The sequence below is a fragment of the Pseudorasbora parva genome, chromosome 20 (genome assembly GCF_024679245.1).
Source record: "Pseudorasbora parva isolate DD20220531a chromosome 20, ASM2467924v1, whole genome shotgun sequence".
Classification (NCBI taxonomy): Eukaryota; Metazoa; Chordata; class Actinopteri; order Cypriniformes; family Gobionidae; genus Pseudorasbora; species Pseudorasbora parva.
The window spans coordinates 15,326,599-15,342,654 of record NC_090191.1 but is presented as its reverse complement, the minus strand read 5'-3'; positions in this window follow the sequence as shown (position 1 = coordinate 15,342,654).

The following is a 16,056-nucleotide window of genomic DNA, read 5'->3' as shown; positions in this document are numbered from 1 at the left end:
TGCCCTGACGGTGTGTCACCTGTCATCCAGAAGTCCGTTTGTGTGGTGCAGGTGTGCTGTGGGCTTTCTGCAGCCCTGGGTGGAACCATGTTCCTCGCAATGGCCAGTCAGTCCTTTAGGTCTCCTGCCTAGGAAGATGGACTGTGCATCTTGACACTTTTATGTCCTATGCTGACTAGGAACTTTTCCAGAGGGTGCCTCGCATTGTGGCCAGGCTGGGTGCCTTCTGGTGATCCACTTTGGTTTCTCTGTTTCAAAGTTCAAAGTCATTGGGGTTTTGAGAATCCCTTCAGAGGCGGCCTTGTGTTCGTTTAAGGCCTTCTTTCTCAAATCACATGCATGACATAGTGTGGGGCTTGGCAGTATTGCCTACAAGGTGACTAACTGGTGTTGGAGGAGAAGGTTCTTGAAGCTGGTGTAAGGTTAGGCAGAGGGCTTGGGCTCCTCCCCCCTTTTGTGTTTGTGTGCAGGGCTGGAGGAGCTTGCGCTGCTGATGTGAAGTTCAGGAGAGTATGTCTTTCTTTTGAGGATTCATTTGCAGTTGGTGATCAGCAGTCCAGGTTGCTCTCTCAGTACGATGCCCGAGGCTGGACCCGGTGTGATGATGTCTGGTGGTGGCTGGCCTCTGATTGTCTGGAGGCACAGGAGCATGATCACGGCCGCGTTTCTTAGGCATTTCCAGATCTGTTGCATGGCCTCAGTAGTGAAGTGGATGCCTCTGTCTGAGTTGATTCTCAGTGGCAATCTTGGCAGGAAAAAGATGTGATTCATCAGGTGGTATGCCGTGGTCTGGGCGGTGTCGTTGGGTGCTGGCAGACACTCTACCCACTTGGTAAACTGGCACACCACTGTGAGAAAGTACTTTTTGCCTTTTGTGGACCTGGGCAGGGGTTCTACCCGGTCGATTTGTAGGTTTGACCATGGGAACGTGGTCCCTCTGTGTTGCAGTGGGGCTCTGTGGCTCGGGTTTGCTGGTTGGAACTGGCAGCGAACTAGCCATTCTCTAACATACTCTGCCGTCTCTTGATGCATCCCAGGCCAATATGCCACCTGTTTCAGTGTGTCGTGCGTGGCTCTGGTGCCGTGGTGTCCAGCACATGGTGTGTTGTGGGCGTACATTAGCATCACCCCCCTTTGCGACCGTGGCATTACAAGCCGTGGCGTTGTGTTGCCATCGGGTGCAAACCAGAGAATGGTGTCCATAATACGCATCATGTGTCTGGAGTTATGTAGATGTCTGTGGCTAGAGTCATCAATGAGCTCAGAGTCAGTGATAGGGTGGTTGGAGGGGTCTGAGAGGTGGTCAAGAATTGTCTTTATTGCAGTGTCAGAGGCTTGCATATCCGCAATATCGTTGTGTGAAAACTGCGGAGTTAGCGATAGCGACTGCAAGGCAGGCATTGTAGCCGGTGTCGATCGCTTGCTGTTAGTCAGCACTGCAACAATGGGGCTGGATGTGGGGTGCGGGGGTGCCCACATGTCGCCGTGTGGTGTGTTTTTACTGATTGTATTGCACAGTGGTAGACTTTTGGTTGAGTTGTCTGCCCACAGTGCAGGGATACTGTTCGTTGTGACAATGTCATTCAGCTGTAGGTCATTCATGACCTGGGGGCAGAAGGCATCAGAGTCTTTGGATAGCTGAAATGTGCAAAGTAGCGAACTTGAACTTGGCTTTGGGGCTGAGGCTGTGTTGTCACAGTGTGCTGCAGGGGGTCCCGTGGCCTTTGTGACCTGGCAGTCTGGCTCTGTGGGAGTTCTCGTGACCTCTGTGACTTGACAGTCTTGCTCAGACGATGTGTGTGTCTGAAGGGGCAGAGGGTCACGCACTTGAGCCCAGACTTTCAGCTGTTTGAAGTCCAGTACGGGTTCGAAGCGGTCCAGCAGGTCTTTTCCGATGAGAAACGGATAAGTGTTCATAGGGGAGATATAGACTGGGTGTATCAGCCTCATAGGTCCAATTGTCAGGTGGATGGAAGCTACGTGCTTGAGCTGGATGTCGTTTTGGCTATACGACTGCACATTTAACTTACAAGTGTGAAGGTTAAGGGTGCGATTTTTCCTCTGTGCTTCAAATCTGAGTCTTTCAAACAGTTGGGCAGATATAAGCGTGAGGTCGGAGCCAGTGTCAACTAGGGCTTCGAGCTTAAATTCCCTTTCCATAGTAATAGTCAGATAGAGTTTTCGAGCCATCCCCTTCTCGATTAGGTTTCCCAGGAGTCTTGGTGTGGGGACCTGTGTGTTGCTTGATAAGCCGTCTGGATATGTGTCAAGTGTCTCATTATGCGTGCAAACAATCAAAGCAGAGCTTTCTGGTACGCTGGGCTGTCCCATGATGCTGTCTTGATTAGAGGCTGTTGCTGTCAGCTGTCGTGAGTGTGTGCTGCTGACGTGTGGGGGTGCAACAGTTATTACACTGGTCCGTGGTTGGGGAACAGTGTACAGGGTGGATGATTCAGTTGCAGGAAGGGCGGGCAGGTTGATTTCAGGTATCATGTCTAGTCGTGCTGTACCTGGTCCGTCCTTCTTGTCTTTCTTGTGAGGTTTCTGTCGGAGGAACTCTTTCAGGATCTTTATGAGCTCTGTAACTTCAGAAGCAGCTACACTTTCTTTGCCAGACGTGGGTTCAGGTCTGGGCCTACCATTGTCCCGTCGAGAGTGGCCTCTTCGCTGGCTTTCTGGGCGAGGCGGGTCCCAGGATCCTTCAGAGCGATCGCTCTGGTACCGTGGACGGTCGCCATTATGACCACGCTGCCCTCTGCTGGCTTGGAGTGGTTTGGACTCTCTGTTGACGGGTCGGTAACTGTGGTTCTGTTTGGCGCCCTCTAGGGTTAGCTCTGGGTGGTGCACAGAGACAGGGCAGATGGTGGGCTGTTTTACAGTCTTTTCAGAAATGGTTTTCTGTTTGACGTAAGCTTTGTGAGCCAAGTCTCTTAACTGTTGCGTGCCCATGCTGCGAGGGCACGCCAGCACCCCCAGGTGGTAACTGATGGTAGGGTGCAGGTTTCGGAGGAAAAGAGTTTTGAAGTTGATGTCCTCCTCCATGCCTGGGTCGTTACGTGTCCCGAAGTAGGCACGTCGCAGTCTGTTATAAAAGTTCTGTGAGGTCTCAAGTCGAGCTTGCTTAAGGTCCATGGCAGTGATGAACCCCTGGTCTGACTCGGGGTCGGAGTACTCACGAATTAGAGCTTGTCGTAGATGCCAGTAGTCCGCTTTGATGGCCTCTGGTTGTCGATCCAGAAAGCTGCGTACGTCACGATTAGACGTGGCCCTGAGCAGGTACAGTCTGTCCCAGTTGTTCGCGTGAGCGACAGTTTGCAAGTAAAAGTCTATGTCTTTTAAGAATGCGTGGACGTCGTGTCCTCCTGCCGGGTCTGGGCTGATGGTAGGAATATTTCTGGCCAGCTTGTCAAGGTTCTTTGAAGCTTCGTGGCTGTTGACCTTGACTTCCTGGAAGGGCGTCCTTTCCTTTGCTGCTGACGGGGATTCGTGGAGACTGGCGGGTGCTCTTTTAAACAGGGGGCTGTCATTCCCCTTCGTAGCTCTTGCTTCGTGGCTAAAATGTGCGGAGTAACTGGTCAGGGGAAACTGTGTGTTGTGTGTTTCCCCCTTCCGGTAACGTTGCACTATATATGATTGTCTCAGTTCTCTTTGCACCATGTCAAGTTCATCTTTGAGCTCGTGTCTTTGCTGGATGAGCTCGTCGATCTCGGCTTGTGCCGACTGCAAATGTTTTGCATAGACTTTAGCTTTAATGTCTCTGTCTTTAAGTTCATCAGTGGCTCTCTCCAGGAGGAATTCGCCACGCCGAAGCTTTTCGTCGAGGTTTTTCCTGGCGTCTTTCTCTGACTGTACTCGTCGGTCGGTCACGACGGAGCTCCTTCAGGGTCTTTTGAAGTCTTTCTATTTCTTTTCTTTGTTCTTTGTCTGTTTCGTCGTCTTTCTCTGTGTCTAGAAGCTGATCTAGACGAAGCTGGGTGAGGGCTTGGTCTCTCCGGGCCTCCACGGCTTGAAGCTTTAGCGTTGCTGCCTCCTGTTCCAGGTTGGCGTAGCTCCCTTCGCTTAGCCGTGCCTGTGCGATGAGGACGTGGGCGAGGCTTCCGAGGATCTTGGCCACTTCCTTGTTGGAGTAGCTCTGCGTGGGGTCGTGTGTCATCAGCTGGTCTAGCTCTGTGTCCAGTTGTTCCTGGCTCAGCTGCCCCAGACTTCCTTGACTGGTGGCCGTTAGCGCTTCCAGCCATGTCGTTAGGCGGTCCCACGGGACGGCAGGGCTGGGGGCACGGAACATTACTGCGAACGAGAGAAACACAGCACACACACACACACACACAGAGAGAGAGCCAATGCAAGCTTGTTCTAAGCTAACGAGATATCGTACGGATAGCTGGGAATTTTGGCTAACTGATGTAGACAGTTAGATAATTAGACAATTCAGACAATTAGGTGGGCGGTAGCCCTGGTTGTCACTTGGTGAACTGCTGCTCGGTCGTCCCGGGACTATCTAATTCTCCTTGGGGTCTCTTGGTGAACTGAAAGAAACACAAACGTGATAGTCCAACAGTGAGGATAGGAAAGAGCACAGTGGAAACAAACACAAGATGAATTGGTCTGTAATGAAAGGAATGTCAGCGTGCGCGCCGGGAGTGTTAGGGAAATTAACAGGCTAAATGCTCAAGATATACTAAAATTCGGCTTGTACTATGGGTTGTCCCATTTAGCTCATCCGGGGTGAATTGAGGTCGCTCAAGTGGAAACCCAGCGGTGTGGTTGGCCTTTCAAACGCTTCCAAACACCCACTGCCGTGTCCCCGGTCCCCTGCCACTCTGTGTCGCGTTGCGCCCACTCAAACAGCTTATGACTTTAAACACAACCCGACACACCAGTCCATCAACCGCCAGCCCGCGCAGCAAAATCGGAACGTCCCCAGAACCCTCTTTTTCAAGAGTGGCCCCCACTTAGGCCTTGGATTAGGGATTAGTCCCAGAGATTGCCTTGCGTGCGTGAGCTGGACTGGTTGACTTCTTTGGTGTGTCGAATTGCTGATGTTGCCACTGCGTGCCGCAGCCGCGGACAGAGATACAAGAAACCGAGACTCACACACAGCCGGTGCCGGTTACGTCGGTCGGGCCACCCCCCCCCTCTGGAGACCAGCCTGTGACGATTCTCAATGCACCTCGGACGCGTGAGCCCTACAATGGATACACAAAGAGGGTAAACAGGTGGAATTAAAATGAATTAAAAGCTCCCCTGTTCACCGGATCAAAGGCCTTTTGATTGTAGGTGAGAAGGAAGTGGAAGTTTAAATATCAAGAGCAATTTAGCAAAAAGGCGAAAGTTTCTGTCAAGTAGTGATAAAACAAAAAGCACCTTTGATACTGTTTGTAATTACCAGACTGAGCTTTATTCCCGATGGGAGGGGAAAAGAAAAACTTTTGCAGAGAGAAGAAAAAAAATTAATAATAATAAAAAGAAAGAAAAAAAATGAATAATAATAATTTTTAATTAAAAAAATTAATTAAAATTAAAAATTAAAATTAAAAATTGAAAATTAAAAATTAAAATAAACTTATAAATTAAATAAATAAAAAAAATTAGAAGCTCAACTTAATTCAAATTAAATTCAAAGCAAGTTTAAATGAAATTTAACTAAGCCTGTAAGGAAAATCAAATAAAAGAAAGCCAATCAAAAATCCTACCCTATAACGATTAATCTCTAATTGGGAGTTATCCAAATAAAAGAATTAATCAGAAAGGGATAGGGAGTTAGTGGTGCGCTGAATTAACAGGGTATAGCCACACGGTGGCGTCCTTCCTTCCAATTGGACTGTCTGTGACTTAAACCTAATTTCACTTTGAGTTAGAGGAAGTTATGTTTCTTTTTAAACTTCAAATTCGAATAAGGGTGTTTAATCAGCGAGAAAGGAGACTTAGTTGTTGCTAGAAAAATTGTATAAATGAAACTGTGTACAACAGTAAGCAATAAACAATTTATAGGCTCAAACTTATTTTGTTAAGGCAGAATCAAATAACGGAGAGTGAAACTATCCGAATTTATCCACACGATGGCGCTATTGCGCCCGCCCTAGTCTAGAGTTAGTTAGGCGGAAATGCTCACCAGATGGCTTTGTCTGGTTCTTGAGTCGCCCTCTGGCGTTTTGCAAGCGGCGTTGCAATTTCTGAGTCGCCCTGGTGTACTGCAAGCGGCGTTGCAATTCTTGAGTCGCCCTCTGGCGGTTTGCAAGCGGCGTTGCAATTTCTGAGTCGCCCTGGCGTTCTGCACTTTACAGGCTTTTGCAATCATTTAAAAATTACTCAACGAAACGGGTGAAAAAACAGGAATTTATCGTCTGCCTATTCACGCATTTTACATGGACTCCAATAGACATTTATCAATATGGCTGACGGTTTTCAGCATCTCTGATTCAAATGTTTTAGGTCTCAAGTCTTTGGTTAGCTAAGCCAGACTTAAACCAGGAGTTATCGTTTATCTTAACGATATAATAATTATTCTGAGGCCCCTTATATTGTACAGGAGAGTCTCGCCCTGTCCCAATCTTCCGCAATGATAGAACTTTCCGTAGTTCAGATCAAGCGGGATAACGCAACGTACGTGTCTACAGTCTACATCAAAATCTCATTATTTTGATGGAACACATAATATATTGCTCGAGTCAAATGTATGGATTTTCTACAATACATTTGTTTGGAAATCACGCGGATAAACCCTATTGTGCCTACGGCTGCAGAGTTATTCGGAGATCACGCGGAGATTTTCGTACCGTTCATATTTCATTAATATAATCCGGCTACTTCAACATTTCTCAGCATCTGTTTATGCTTGGGTTCGCTTTGCGCGTACCGTTCATAATTCACCAACAACAACAAAACAAAAACGAAACAAAACGCGCGTGCAGGTTATTAATACCTCAAAAATACACAATGAATAGAATATGAATATCATTCACACATACACAAACGTTTGAAACTTGCCCGATATTTTTCCACCAAATACATGTAACAACAACGACTAATGAGTTTAATGTCTCGGGGAATAATTAACTCAAAAGGGATTTAATATTCAATATTCATGAATTTATGAATATAATTTGCCAGTTGTTCATTACGTATTAAAATTTTCCGATAGGGAAAATTGTTTAATTAAATACAAGTAACCATTTATGAAATTGCTTGAAATTATCCTACTAAGTTTGTCCTGCAAATTAGTTATAGACTTTCCAAATCAATTCTCAATAAGGGATTACTGCTTTACAAGCGCATAAGAAACATTAACTTTACTGATCAGGATAAGTTCAATATTTCAAATGGTCATACAGTTTACTTTACTAACATAGTAGCATAAGCAGTTAGGTAACGTTAGATCGCAAGTTTCATTGACTTTGTGTATGTGGCAGAATAACAGATTCAACTCATTAAATGTCTTCTGGAGGTTTAATAAACACAGACTAAAAATAACACTACAATTCACACAGAAAGTACATACTAAATATGCATCAAGAGAGTAGAAGTATAGATATTAACGAAAGAATACATAAAAGAGAATAATGAATAGACTGAAATTAGAGAGAGATACAAGAGAGAGAGAGAGAGAGAGACAAAGAGAGTGAGAGAGAGAGAGAGAGAGAGAGAGACAAAGAGAGTGGGGGGAGGGTAAGCAACAACTTTCCTTCAGTTCACCAAATACGACCTTCACGGAGTTAATTTATCCCAACGGGAAAATAACACACCCTCTTTACAGCAGTAAGAATAAGAATACTTGCATTCTTTTTGGTTTCGTTTTGGCTTCTCGCTTGTGTGCGTATGTTCCTGCGTGTTCGGTGGCTTTCTCCGAGGTCGGGAGGGAGCGGCTGGTTGCTTTCAGGGATGCTCCGTGTGGTTGAAGATCGGATTGTAGAAGAGAAGATTTTTGGAAGAGATGAGGCCTGCTTGGAGGGCCTGCATTGGTGGCATGGCTTAAGTGCCAGCCCCCCCGTGGGTGTTGGCTCCCACAGGGAGAGAGTTGGAGAAGTAAGAGCAAGAGATTTTCGGAGAAGAGAAGAGACCGGGAGGGCATCCGAGGTCCTCCTTTTATGGTCTGGGGTGGTAGTCCCACCCTCCAGGGTTAGACTTAACCAATGAGAGTGTTGGGATTTCCCGGCGGGAAATTCCTCAGCAGATTTTATTGCCCTTTGTTTGAAAGTTCGACTCAGTGGGTCTCTGAGTCTTCATACTATAATTAATGCAACAAACACACACTGCATTTTCTGAATAAGTGATATACATGGAAGTGTAAGTCGTGAAGTGAGCATTAATTTGATAGGAGACATGACATATATGAGGTTATCTGAACTAGTACTTTGTTAAGACAAAGACAAAAAGATGCAAAATACCATACAGAATAAACATTTTACAAGACAGTTATGTGTTTACATATAATGTCATGGGATGCATGTTCATTTATAGATGGTTTGTCTATAATTTGAGGAAAAAGCTCTGTGTCTTAAACTCTTTGTGTATAAGACTTCATGTGGCCGAATTCTTTTGGGTCGTAAAACTTCTTATCAGCTGGTTTCCAGGGTAAGGAGAATCTTTCTCTGTTGTGTTGGGGGAAGGTCTGTTCGTGAGCACAACTTTCAAAACATATTTGTTAAATGTAACTGGCGATTGTGTGTTTGATTCGCCTGAGTCGCTACAACTGTAATTATGAGCCCGAGCCCCATTTAAACCCAACCATTTTTGAATACGTGGGCGTTCTGTCGAGAACGAACCTGTAATGACGAATGAGCGGAGCGAAGCCGGTGTGACTCGGCTCAATAATCCGCAGGCGTGTGCTCATGAACCCACCGGTAAAATGATGTTTGTTCAAATCCAGCTCAGACATGACATAAATCTGTAGTTTAGGCTACTATAGCCTACTTGTTGTAGCCATTAAACAATGTTTTTAATATATGTTTTAATATTATAGCCTAATATTATTTTTAAATTTTATCTAATTATGATAGGCTATAGGCTAAGTGCAAGGATGCGAGTGGGTCAGAAATGATTTAAGTGGTTATATTTAGTGTAATATTAAGTTTTGTTTTGTAAAAAGTCTTTCTTTTGTTTTGTACAAATTGTCTCTTAATTTTAATAAATGTTTCTTAAATGTTGCTTTTATTGCTCATGAACTGGAGCACGTCTCAAATAAACTGAAACTCAGCAGGCTTGCCTCACAGACATGAGAAATAAGTAGCCTAATATGTGTAGAAACGAAAAGATTTAAATAGTGCAGTGTTCAGAACTCACACGGTAATTAACCAGCTTGATACAGATGGATGTATGATCCTCTTACAGATAAGCCAAAATCTTGCATTCTTCTGTAAATTGTTCTCCTTGAAACACAGAAATTTTGCAATGCAGGAGACTGGCAGATGTGTGTCAAGCATATTCTTTAGTTTTTCTTTCTCTATTACAATTTTGGGGTGACCAGAACCTGGACCAAGCTCTGTTTCCTGTTCAACAATGGGCATAGATCTGGCATTAATTTCCCTTTTGATAACATCATGGAGGTTTTGTAGTGCTTCTGTAATGTTTGATACACTGCCTATCTGCTCAGAGAACGATTCAAACAGAGTAAGCTCATGGCGTGTCAGAAACTCCAAGTAATCCAAATTTAGTGGTAGTTGGTTTAAGGCAGATTGCATTCTGGTAAGAAGTCTCTCCATCATCTGCTGTTTTAGCAAATCCTGTTACACAGAAAGCACTCAGATTAGCAAAGAATAGTGATTCATAGTTAGCCATATACATTTGAGAATAAACTACTGGTGCATGACTGAGATAAGATAACGTGTGGTGGAAGATAGTAATAATTGTATCATTTATAGCATCCTAGCCATAGCCAAATAGGAATTTGTATTTAAACTTTAGAATAAGATGTAGAACACGCTGTCTAAAAACATGTTTTTTAGTTTACAACTAAATTTCTCAGATGATAGTTTACTTTGGCTATGCATGTGTAGATTATCAGCACGATTGTGAATGTTTTTTTTTTAGTTTATTCTATAAGACAACATACCAATGTAAGATTAGAAGAAAATAAAATATTTTTCATGAAGTAGACCTAAATTCATGCAGTAGCCTATAAAGCATTTTCAAATCTGGAAAACTTTAGTAAAATGTCCACCTACTAAAAACTTTCTTTCCAATAGAGGCCATGATAATAAAGATGAGCTATGGTTTCATTGGTAGTACTGTATATATACATTTCTTTTTAAATTAATTAATATTTTAATTCAGCTAATACTCCAAAATGTTATTAAATGTAACTATTAACATATCTAGTCCTGCTCCTGTAATGAAATACATGTACTTGTTGTATCCTGAATTGCGTAACTCCCATTCATCCTTCCCAAGACTCAAGTCCAATTTCAATTTAACATCTGAAATGTCTGGGAGGCATGTGCATTTTAGGTAACATTATAAATATAAATAATGTTTAAATCATTATGGAGAACAAAGTGAAGCCTTTATTATCCCCTTAGTTTGCCAACGTAAGCAACGAAATGTAGTTTGCAAGCTAAGAATGCAGACAAACAAAATAAACACAGTAAAATATATCCAAAATATACAACCCCAAATCAGAACACAAAATATTTCATGTTTTGTCTGGTCAACTTCATGTAATTTGTAAATATGCATCCTTTCCTGTCATTCAGACCTGCAACACATTTCAAAAAAAGTTGGGACAGTAAAGCATTTACCACTTTGTAATGTGTGCAGAATGTGGTTTTGCATTGTCTTGTTGAAATATGCATGGACGTCCCTGGAAAAGATTCTTGAAGGCAGCATATTATGCTCCAAAATCTCTATGTACTTTTCAGCATTAATGGTGCCTTCACAGAAGTGCAAGTTACCTTTGCCAAGTTGAAAATACTGATTCATCTGACCACAGTACACATTTCCACTGTGTGATGGTCCATCCCAGATGCCTCCGAGCCCAGAGAAGTCGACGGCGCTTCTGGACACTGTTAACATAAGGGTTCCTTTTGGCACGGTACAGTTTTAACTGGCATTTGTGGATGTAACTACGTATTGTGGTACTTGACAAAGGTTTGCCAAAGTAGTCCTGAGCCCATGTGGTGATATCGCTTATAGATGAATGACGATTCTTGATGCCGCCCTGAGGGATCGGAGATCACGGTTGTTCAGCTTAGGCTTGCGGCCTTGTCCTTTACGCACTGAAATTCCTCCAGATTCCTTGAATCTTGTAATTATGTTATGCACTGTTGAATGTGAAATATCCACATCTCTTCCTATCTTTCTTTGAGGAACATTGTTTTTAAACATTTCAATAATTTTCTCACGTATTTGTTGGCAAAACTGGCGATCCTCGGCCCATCTTTGCTCCTAAAGGATTAGATCTTTCTTGGATGCTGCTTTTGTACCAAATCATAATTTCAATCACCTGTTGACATCACCTGTTTCAAATCACATCATCATTTAACCCTTTTACCTCATTACTAGCCCTAAATTGCTATTATCCTGTCCCAACTTTTTTTGAAATGTGTTGCAGGTCTGAATGACAGGAAAGGATGCATATTTAAAAAATGACATGAAGTTGACCAGACAAAACATGAAATATTTTGTGTTCATATTGTCTGCAATAAAATACAAGTCAAAGTAAATTTAGAAATCACTACTTTCTTTTTTTATTTGCGTTTTCCAAACTGTCCCAACTTTTTCTGATTTGGGGTTTTATATATATATATATATATTTGGAATGAATGAAACGAGTTGGCACGCAAAGAGATGTGACGTGTGTAAATTTTCCCAGTATCACCGACTGGGCTTTTAAATCACTCATTCTATCTAACCGAAAGGAACATATGCACACGGCTGCTCCGGCATTATTAACGGAGCCGAGCAAAGGGAGTGCTTTCAATAAATTCCTATGAAAGTTAAGCTTCCATATACATAAACTGAAACCGCGCCAGTGCGCGCACACCGTGAATGACAGCTCGTCAGTAAATGCGCGCTCTGTGCGGCCAAGCAGATTTTAGTTTCAGTTTTGAATTAGTACCAATTCGGGGGTGGGTTGCTTGAACTGTGGGTTCATTAGCCTATTATTCTTAATGAAAAACAACAACACACAATGACAAACTCACTTTTACATTTCACTTTGAAACCAAATCTTCCGAGATCATCTTGTCTTTTTTTTTTTATTATTGTATGGAAAATCCCATAAAAAAAAACATTGTCCAAGGACGTATTCACATCACATCTCGGTAAGTTATACTCCGGGACACTGCAATTCACAAATGTTCATTATTTACATGTGCTTTAACCTCTTAACATAAGCCACTATTTTTCTATATTCATAAATCTGGTCTTATTTTAAATGTAACACTTTTAAATTTGTGTAAATAAAAAATTTAAAAAACGCCATTACATTTTTCCTCTCGCGCACCCCCTGGTGGCAGCTCGCGTACCCCTGGGGGTGCGCGCACCACACTTTGGGAATCCCTGGCTTAGATGTATCATGTACATCATGTACGCAGTATGCAGCTTTGGTGAATACTACTCGTGCTCACGTTTCCATGACTCCCGCGTGCCTGCTAGTTTACGCCAAACCTGACTAACTTAGGTTTTCAGGCGCCTTTAACATGTAAATTTGACCTTGTTTTGTTCCCATACTGTTAGTTTGAGTTATTATGACTCTTGGGTAACACAAATTTAAAAGTGTTACATTTAAAATAAGACCAGATTTATGAATATAGAAAAATAGTGGCTTATGTTAAGAGGTTAAAGCACATGTAAATAATGAACATTTGTGAATTGCAGTGTCCCGGAGTATAACTTACCGAGATGTGATGTGAATACGTCCTTGGACAATGTTGAGAGGGAGGCGCCAGAACTAAACTTGATAGAATGCTGTATTAGATATTTCTTCAAAAGCAAATCGTGGAGACATTAACAATATACGAAGCTGAGCTATATCACGATTTTTGTTTGTAGACTATTAAAATGTCTCCACGATTTGCTTTTGAAGAAATATCTATCTAGATTTTGTTTTGTTTTCTTGTGGCTGTGACTAGTCAAATGATCAGGGCTGCAGTTGGGACCATTGCTGATTGCTGGCGACCGCTGAGAGGACGTTGTTCATCGTTCATCTTCTGCTGTTTTTGTTTGGATTGTTGCGGTTGCTTCAGTGCTTCCAAATAGGAAACAGCAAAGGATTTGCAAAGTCACTATCTGCTATTTTTCGGATTATATGGATGTATGGATTTTTTGCATCATACCTGTGTTTGCTGGCAATCTTTTTCGTGCTGCCTGTATCTGAGCCGTTGCATTAGAGTTTTTATTACTGGCCCTGGTCTTGATATCACTCATCAACACCAGCATAAACAGCGTCTAAATGGACAACACTTCACTGCCAAGTTAGCCCTCGCTGGATAAAGTAACATCTCCCCAGCGAGTAGCCACTTGCCGACTGTCTGGATAATCTTCGGATCTTCTCTTTAGGGCGACATGACGCTAAGGTACTCCATCCCGCAACTGCTTAAGTTAAGGAATAACTTCAGTCCAATACATATTCCAGCCATTAAACAGCTTAATCTTCAAAGCCGACCCCGCTACATCCATAGAAGTTGCCGTAGAAAGTTTGTTTTCTATCAGTCCGGTGACTCTATTCCATCACTTTGGTCAAGCGAGCGCATTGTCGCACGGCATCTACGTCATCAGAATGCCTCTCTACCTGGAACAAAAAGCGTTGGGAAGTCTACTTGCATAAGACCCGTCACTACGGAGCGGAACATAAAACGTGGAGTGGACTTCAGTGTACTTCGTTCTCTACAGTACACTACTCCATCAAATATCAAAATAGAACTGTTTAACACACAGTCTCTCACAAATAAATCTTGTCTTATACACAGCCACATATTGGACAGGAATATTGATATCATGTGTCTTACTGAGACCTGGCATCAGCCAGAAGGATATTTTGCATTAAATGAAGCATGACCTCCTGGTTTTCAATATTTGGAGAAAGCACGCCACTCAGATCGCGGTGGTGGCCGAGCAGTACTACATCGCAGTGACTTAAAACTCACCCCGTTGTCTCTGCCTGAACAGTCTAGTTTTGAATGCCTTGCCTTCAGATGCAAACCACCTCTCACTGTGACTATTCTTCTTATTTACCGGCCTCCTAAGCAAAATCCAGCTTTTATGTCAGAGATAAATGAATTTCTCACTTCATTCTGTACCACATCTGCTAACATTGTTATACTTGGAGACTTGAACATTCATGTTGACACCCCCTCCTATCACCCAGCAGCTGATTTTTTACAGCTATTGGATGGTCTGAATCTCAAACAGCATGTGGATGTCCCAACACACAACAGAGGACATACACTTGACCTGGTCATTACTGACTCTGTCCCCATTGAAAATCTACTGGTATATGATTTTGGAGTGTCCGATCACAAAGCCATCTCAATGGAGGTGAACTTTTCTCATTACATCAAACCAAAACGTCTAATCCATTTCAGAAACATAAAAAATATCAACCCAGATACTTTGGCTTTGGACCTCATGAAAATCCCTTCAGCAAATTTCACATCTGTAAATGAATCTGTGGACATTTATAATAACACTTTGAGCAGTATTTTGGACCTCCATGCACCTGAAAAAACACGAATAGTAACTTTTTCTCGTACATCCCCTTGGTTCACTCCAGAACTATGGAAAATGAAAACAGCAGGACGTGTACTTGAGCGACGTGTTTCAAAAACTGGACTTACTGTTCACAAAATAGCCTATCAAGAACATCAGAAGGCCTACTCAATGTCACTAAAAAAAGCACGGACACAGTTCTACTCAAACATCATTAGTGAAAATCAGGGGAACTCCAAGCAGCTTTTCTCCACAATAAATCATCTCATCAAGCCACAATCTACTTCACACAATGACACATCAGAAGAGAAATGCAACAGCTTCATCACCTTCTTTAGGAAAAAAGTTGAGACCATCCACTCTCTCCTTTCCAGCACTGCTGCTCTATCTGTCCCTACTGCCGACCCACAGCCTGGGACCTTCCAGGCTCTCTGTTGTTTTCCTGAAATCTCTAAGAAACAAGTTGAGGACATCATCAGCAGGATGAAAGCTTCCACCTGTATGCTGGACCCTTTACCCACAGCTTTGGTGAAAACTCACTTCAGATTTCTTAGTCCCTTAATAACCAAAGTCATCAACCATTCTCTACATACTGGTCATGTTCCATCTGCTCTTAAAACTGCTGTCATCAAACCGCTTCTGAAAAACCCCACTTCAGACCCTGAAGTTCTTGCAAACTACAGGCCTATTTCCAACCTTCCATTCTTGTCCAAAGTTCTAGAAAAAGTTGTTGCTGCCCATCTTCAGGATCATCTAAATTCAAACTCCCTTTTTGAAAAATTTCAGTCTGGTTTCCGTTCCGCTCATAGTTCTGAAACAGCCCTGATCAGGGTCACAAATGACCTGTTGATGGCAGCTGATACCGGCACACCATCGCTGCTCATTTTACTGGATTTATCTGCTGCTTTTGACACAGTTGATCACAATATCCTCCTTTAAGCGTCTCCATCATTCTATCGGACTCTCTGACACTGCTTTGAGCTGGTTCCAGTCAAACCTGTCTGGAAGAACAGAGTATGTTTCCTTGGGAGGTGTAAAGTCTCAGACGCATACAGTAACTTGTGGTGTCCCGCAAGGGTCGGTCCTCGGCCCGATTTTGTTCACCATTTATACTCTTCCCCTTGGCCACATAATCAACAGGCATGGAATATCATTTCATTGCTATGCCGATGACACTCAGCTATATATAAAAACCAACCTCACTTCATCTACAGCCACTCTGTCATCTCTGAGCTCCTGTCTTGAGGATATTGAGGCATGGATGAAGGCAAACTTCCTACAGCTAAATAGCTCCAAAACAGAAGCTATTTTAGTGGGTACACCACACCAGGTCCAGTCATCACCTATAACGCACATCACCTTCTCTGGTCAAAACATTCCAATTTCATCGACAGTCACTAACCTGGGAGTAAG